The 7,430-nt window shown below is 32.2% G+C and overlaps 1 long non-coding RNA gene across 1 annotated transcript; it reads right to left on the minus strand.

The window, feature by feature from the left end:
• Positions 1-3,414: 3,414 nt before the first annotated feature.
• LOC117108791 lies at positions 3,415-6,720 on the minus strand. The gene is made up of 2 exons (XR_004445414.1): positions 5,962-6,720; positions 3,415-5,505 (listed from the first exon to the last, which is right to left on the minus strand). It is a non-coding gene; the product is annotated as an uncharacterized LOC117108791 (long non-coding RNA).
• Between the last annotated feature and the right edge of the window lie 710 nt (positions 6,721-7,430).

A 7,430-nucleotide genomic window follows, 5' to 3' on the forward strand; every position in this document is an offset into this window, starting at 1 on the left:
GAACATTTGGCTTGGTCTGGAATAGTCATGGTAAGCTTTTCAACGCGCTCAGTCATGCGTGACGTCATCTACGCGCACTTTTGCGTTTTTACATTATCGATCATATCAGCCTAACCAATTACCATTTCGAAATCGTATTAAGTGAGCATTAACTTCGGGTTAATGTTGAATGTACTGTTCCCTAATTTTACGCGTGCGCTTCATAACGCGCGCGCACGCGTGCGTCAAAATTTTAAAATGCTCGAAATCACTTTTTAACTAAATTACAGCACGTTTCAGGCCATTTTGAGCATTTCAATTTTTTTTCAAATTTTCCACTATGCGCGCGCATTTTGACGCGCGCAGCACGTACGGAAGCTAGACACTATGTTCTTTTACATAGTTTGGGTTCCTGACATTGTTTTCACAAACTTCCTTTCTTTTCGGTCTTCTTTTGGCCAATAATAATGCCGTACGTGCGCATCAAATATAGGTATCTTTGCGCGGATTTGTGACGATATACAGTGAAAATATGCTAAAATGAGGCCTATTTTTAATCAGTTATAGCTCTTTAGATTGAAAGGTGACCCCCAATTTTTATTACATATTCTGAAAGCACGTAAGTTGTAAATATGATTTTATGGATCATAATGGCTGATCGGAGAATGTGACGTCATCATATTGGCACTGAATTCAAAGAAAGTGAATTAAAGCTATGACGTCATTTTTGAAAATACGCATTTGAGGGTATCTCGCTTATCCTTGGTCGATCGTCTTCCAACTTTGAGTATGTTATAGCTGAGACAATTCTCCTTCATATATTTGACTCTTTTTTACATTTTGATGACGTCATCATGGTCAAAAAAATTGTTTTTTTCTGACCCCCTTATTTCTCTTTCTTCAAAACGTTGATGAGCCCATATAATCTTAACCATTCGTCATTTCTAAATCATATTAGGTGCGCATAAGCTTCAGGTCAAGATTGAATGTTATGTACCTTAATTTTCCGTTCGCGCATTTTAGCGTGCACGTACGCGTGCGTCAACATTTATATATACATAAAACCATTATTATTTTTAATCAGTTATAGCTCCTTAGGATGAAAGGTGACCCCCAATTTTTATTACATAATCTGAAAGCACATGAGTTGTAGATACGATTTTTTACTTCATAATGGCTGATCGGACATTGTGACGTCATCATATTGGCATTTGAATTAAAAAACTGAATTTTTATTTATGATGCCATTATGTTTATACTCGTTTGAACGTATCTCGCTTATTCTTGATTGATTGTCTCCCACCTGTGAGTATGTTATAGCTAAATCAATTCTCTTGAAGACATGTCCCTTTAAGTTTCATTTTGATCACGTCAACATGGTGAAAAAGAATGAATTTTTGGAGCCCTTTTATCTCTCATTCTTAAAAGATGTAAAACAATAGAACAGATGAGGGCGGCAGACTGTATTTCGACGCTATCAGACTAATATATGTAGGTTATGTGAAGGGAAAGTTTGTGTGGCATTACCAACTAACAGGCGGTTTTAAATACACTTGACAATGTTTAATTTCGTGTGCTCTTACTGTACACGCACACATGGTGATGTGCGTGTCTGTTAACATTAGAAAATTCTCGATATTACTATTCAGATAGTTTAAAGAACGTTTCGGGTCATTTTCAGCATTTCAAAACTTTCCATAATTTACCCGCCGTACGTTCATTTCCACGCACACAGCATATATTAAAGCTGGAAATCAAGTTTTGTTACATACTTTATGTTCCTGACACATTATTCATATCAGGAGTCACTCTTTGTGCTATTACCGTGCTCACGGGCGTCAAGACGTTCGTGTACACATTCGGAAATCTTTTAAAATGCTCAAAATTATTCTTTAAAAAAAACTAATTACAGCATATTTTAGCATATTATGACACTTTTCAATTCATGTACCATAATTTTCCGTTCGCACGTCTTAACTTCCGCGTACGCGTGCGTCAACAATTATATATGCTTAAAATTATTATTATTATCTTTAATCAGTTATAGCTCCTTAGGATGAAAGGTGACATTTAATTTTTATTACATATTCCGAAAGCACATGAGTTGTAGATATGATTTTATAGATCATTATGTCTGATCGGACATTGTGACGTCATCATATTGCAATCTGAATTAAATATGTATTTGAGACTTCATTATTTTTATACTTACGGTATTTGACGTATCTCGCTTATTCTTGATAGATCATCTCCCACCTTTGAGTATCTTATATCTTATAGCTAAGACAATTCTCTTTCGGAATTAACCTTCATTTTTCATTATGATGACGTCATCATGGTCAAAATGAATGATTTATTGGACTCTCATCTTTGTTTCTTAAAATATGTGAATTCACCGACAGAGGGCGGCAGACTGTATTTCGACGCTATCAGTCTGATATAGTTCATAATAAAAGGAGAATTCGTGTGGCATAACTGACCAACAGGCATTTTTTTTTTAAATGCCACTTGATAAGGTTTAATTTTCTTGTGCCATTACCGTGTATGTGTGTGTTAAAGTTTCAAAATTCTCAACATCACTTTTTAGATAATTTAAATCACGTCTCAGGTCATTTTCAGCATTCTAAAATTGTCCATAATTTACCCGCCGTGGGCTAATTTTCACGCGCACACCACGAACTGAAGCTAGAAACTAGATTTGAACGTCACTCTAAGGACGAGTTAGATGATCTGCTTATCAGGCAAAAGAAATCTATCGGAGTTAGAATTATGAATTATGGATACAGTAAATACCGTAGCCAGGATTTTCAAACAGAGCAAGAAAATACCAAGTCTGCTGCCCTCTTTTGGAATCGTCAAAGCTTGAAGAAATCACATTGATTCAGTTCTTCATGCTCCATCATTAGAAAAAAAAAAACTACTCCAACAGCCGCCATACATTAAAATCGGATTGTAATAATTTTTTTTAGCAACTCAATGCGCTTGTTTGTAATATGTTTATTATTCTGGTACTGTACATAATTATATTTAGTCAGGTAATCAGTAAGACAATAATCCAGCTTTGTGTAATCAATGCAATATACAGTACTGTACGTGCCACCCATCCCCGTTTTGCCACTGAATTTTAGAGATTTCAATGTATATATTGAAATTAGCGCTACCAATCAACTTATAAAATTATTCTGAAGGTGTTGTACCCCCCGTTTAAAGCACTTATTCACGCGAATTCAGCTCTTGCTTTCTTTGTCACATGTTTTTGTTCTCTTAAACATTATTTTTACCTGATTTTTTTGACTTTTTATAATTCTCCTTTTACCATTGAAATAAAACCTAAAAAATAACCTTAAAACATTAAAAAACCTTTTCCTTATACCAATATACTGTATTCCTGTAATGATTGCGAGATTTCATAAATAAATACAATTGATTCAGTCATTCAGTCAAATATTTTTTTTTTCTTTTGGAAACAAACAGTACCTTCAAACTGAAGTTACAAAAAAAGAAACATACTAAGGTAAAACCATCTCAATAACTGGCGCTTAACTACATGCCGTGAATATTGTCCTTGGGGCAATCACTTTCCTAAACATTGATTGCCTAAATCAATTTAGCTACGTTTAGACTTGGAGATAAGCCAGGCTTTAGTTAAGCCCGGCTCAACGTTTAGCCAGGCGAGAATTTGCATAATAATGAACCGTAACCAGGAAACGTGTTTCAAAACATTGCTCGGCGAAACGTACGCTCGCTCACAGCGTACGTAATTGAATGCTGATTGGTCATTTCATCACCCGAAGTCAATGCAAGACCCATCGCAACGATTAAAGCCCGGCTTTAGAAAAGTTACACACGGTGGCGCGGCAGGCCTAGTTACTATAGGAACACAGCGCGGCTTGAGATAAGCCACCTAGTTCAGATTGGCAGGTGGATAAACCCGGTGAGTTAAGCCGGGTTTATCCACCTAGTCTGAACTAGGCCTTAGTCTCCATAACAACTACACTCTTGAACAATTATATAAAGGGAATATCTTAAGATGTCATTTTTAAATGTACACCACACAGAATCACTTACAGTAGTTGCTTAATAATGATAAACAATGAATTTTTACGTATATCTCTATTTAATTTAAAAACTGTTTGGAATACCTAAATTAAAGCTAAAGAAATCTTCTCGTCATATTTTCTTCTTTGTTATCTTTATCATGATAAGGTTCTTGCAACCAAGAAAATTAATTTTTTATAACACAATCTAGTTATATCAGGGTAAAAACAAAAGAAAATAAAAGTTAGAACTTTATTCAGTACTATGTTATAAGCGTTTTCTTATATCCAAGCTCTTTATAAATGAGGTCCTATTGTATTTTTCAAGAATAAAATTATATTTTTACGTAAACATCAAGAGGCCAGATTAATTGTGGAAAGAAACCAACATGGCTACATGCCAAAGTATCCCTTAAGGCAATGTATTATGAGCATGGTTTTATTACAGTCCTTCACATTAAGCAAGTTTAAGGTGGATTTCATTACCCCACCAACATTTTGTATCATCACCATGATTAAGTATGTATAATAAAATGATCAAATCCATTTATTGGTCCATATTTCAGAATAATGCAGCTATTTATGATTTGGAATTGTAAACAATTTTTAGTTCTGAAATTTTAAAAAACACTGTATTCAGACATGCAACATACTCAAAATGATGAACACAATATGGTGATGATAGTTCAGTAATCGATGCAGATTTGCAAATTCTTAGTGATTGCTTGTGATTATGGTCACATCATTCTTTACATTGGTTTGGTATACATAATTTGGGAATAGATTGTCAGAAATTAAATGTGATTGATGGCTTTGATGTCCAGTTCTAGGCACTGTTCACAGTACACAGTACATGTATGTACACATTACCACTCATAAGAAGTTCTATGTTTGCGAGAGTAGAGCAGTCCAGCATATAGGGTATGCATTGAAGAGATGCGCTTGTCAAAGTCTGGTCATAATGCAGGAATTTTCATTAATTGACTGGTATTAAATATGACACACTCTTCCTTTTGCTCAGCAGATCAATGTTTTATGATACATTTGCAGTTTCTTGGCTGATTTTATTTTCTCTTGTAAAACACACTTTATCAAATCCAATAATCAATTCCTCTGTACCTTGGAAAATGAATAGATTTCTCAAGCACCGTCTAACCGAGAACTGAACTATATGCCCTTCAATACTGCACAAATTGGCTTCAGAAGGAATAGAGTTTATAGTTGATACTTCCATTCCATGGAGCAAAGCTGAAAAATAGCCTGTTCACAGTTGGACATATCATCAAATTTGCAAAGTTCAGACAATTGCTATGAAAGAACCAATGGCTTTTATGCTGGCTAGCTTAGAACCTTGTGGCAGACCTTATTAATTAAGCTTGACAGCAGATATTTAGCAAGAGAATCTAGTTATTCTCATCATGGTAAACTCTAAAGAGTGGAATACTTGCATAGTTTCTTGTGTAAAATCATATACAAATACATTTTGAACCTGAATGAAAAGTAAAAAAAAAATTATTAAAATACAAACAGTATTATAACATGAAAGAAAATATGTTAATCATGAAAACAAACAAAATGTGTTGCCTCATCAGGTGTCATTACCAGTATATGTCCATTGAAATAATTTCATTATTCAAATTAAACCAAATTTAGTAAGTGTATGTAATATGTATGTGTAATTTCGTTTAAATTTGAATTCACCAAATACAACATAATGTAATTATATAATATTCAATTGCAATTATAATAAATTTAAATCCATATGCTTTTTGTTCAAGGTTAGATCCTTATTTTGTTTTTGTTTTTTTTGTATGCATGTGAATTGTGGCCATGAAAACCTATCTCTTTTATCGTTTTTTAGTAGAATATGAAATACATTCAGGTTTATACATTAGTTCATCATAGGAAAAACTAAGTCTGTTTGACAAATTTAAGAAATAGTTACCTTAATTGTGTTTAGTATCAGCCTGAGTTCTTTCAAGCAGTACATGCACAGTGAATATCTACAGCAATCAGGACAGAGAGAATTCAGTTAGTTATACCAAGCGTTTCTGTCTGACTACCAAATCAATTAATATTTTAAACTTTAAGTGCAAAGTCTTGGTTCACCAGTGATGGCATGAGTATACCTTGATGTCAATGTAATAACTGGAAAGTCTAATTGTAAAGTGTCATATGAAATATATACTACAAAGAAAGTATTCTAAATTGAATCTACTTTTTTGTACATTTGGTCTAATTATTCAGTTCATAAAAACATTTAAAGCACATAGGCCTACTATCATGACTATCAAACATTTTTGAAAATTTACAAGATTTTAGTTCTTGTTGCATAACATTTTCTTTTAAATAACAAATTTCCTGTTCATCCCCACTGCTTTTTACACATCTAATAAAAAACACAAAATACAGAAAAAAACATGCACAGATAATGTGTGTACCTGTTACTTGATTGCATAGAAAATTTGAGTATCAGTGTATCATTTAATACAAAGCATGTATAATTCATATTACTGCGATACATATTATTGTCATACAGACATATGATTTGCAACAAACCGTTATACAGTATGAAGAAAATATTGTTAATGATATCTTCTTGCAATTCACACAGTTCACATGTACATTTATCAATTAATTAGTCTTTATTATATCATACATTTTCCATTTTTTTAAATTGGTTATATTTTCATTGCAACCATATAAAATCTCCATTTTTTTGTCTAGATATTACTATTATATATATATATATATTTATATTATTATATCATACATTTTCCATTTTTTAAAATGTTATATTTTCATTGCAACCATATAAAATCTCCATTTTTTTTATATTACTAGATATTACTATATTTTTGAAGAATAATCCATTGAAACATTTTAGCTCAAAACATGTGAAGTATCAATCCACAAAAAAATATTTTGATAAATGCATATATATTAATTTCTTGCATAATAAGAAAGAAAAAGCTAGCTTTAGGCGAGACAGAGAAATTAATTAACACATATATCTTCTTGCAATTCACACAGTTCACATGTACATTTATCAATTAATTAGTCTTTATTATATCGTACATTTTCCATTTTTTAAAATTGGTTATATTTTCATTGCAAGCATATAAAATCTCAATTTTTTTGTCTAGATATTACTATATTTTTTAAGAATAATCCATTGAAACATTTTAGCTCAAAACATGTGAAGTATCAATCCACAAAAAAATATTTTGATAAATGCATATATATTAATTTCTTGCATAATAAGAAAGAAAAAGCTAGCTTTAGGCGAGACAGAGAAATTAATTAACACATATATCTTCTTGCAATTCACACAGTTCACATGTACATTTATCAATTAATTAGTCTTTATTATATCATACATTTTCCATTTTCTAAAATTGGTTATATTTTCAT

This window comes from Anneissia japonica, unplaced genomic scaffold (genome assembly GCF_011630105.1).
Source record: "Anneissia japonica isolate Jap-2015-1 unplaced genomic scaffold, ASM1163010v1 scaffold10184_len302889_cov135, whole genome shotgun sequence".
NCBI lineage: Eukaryota > Metazoa > Echinodermata > Crinoidea > Comatulida > Comatulidae > Anneissia > Anneissia japonica.